The sequence below is a fragment of the Haliaeetus leucocephalus genome, unplaced genomic scaffold, assembly GCF_000737465.1.
Source record: "Haliaeetus leucocephalus isolate CR32 unplaced genomic scaffold, Haliaeetus_leucocephalus-4.0 Scaffold187, whole genome shotgun sequence".
Lineage (NCBI taxonomy): Eukaryota > Metazoa > Chordata > Aves > Accipitriformes > Accipitridae > Haliaeetus > Haliaeetus leucocephalus.
The window spans coordinates 575602-575883 of record NW_010972623.1 but is presented as its reverse complement, the minus strand read 5'-3'; positions in this window follow the sequence as shown (position 1 = coordinate 575883).

Genomic DNA, 282 nt, shown 5'->3' with positions numbered 1-282 from the left:
GCTCCCGCTCCCGCCCCCGCCCACGAGCGCATGCGCGCCGGGACGCTGCCGCGCCTCCTGCGCATGCGCGCTGCTCTCAGCTCCCTCTTCCCCCGTCCCCCCTCTGCGCACGCCGACGGCACGTGCGCCTCGCCTCCCCTCCCGGGGAGGGGCCTCTGAGCATGCGCAGTCAGAGCCCACAGCCGAAGGGAAACTGGGCGCCCGTGGGCTGCGCTGGATGCCGCCGGTTCGAGTCCCGGCACCAGCCGGGGAGGGGCGCGGGCGCGGGAGCGGGGCGGCGGG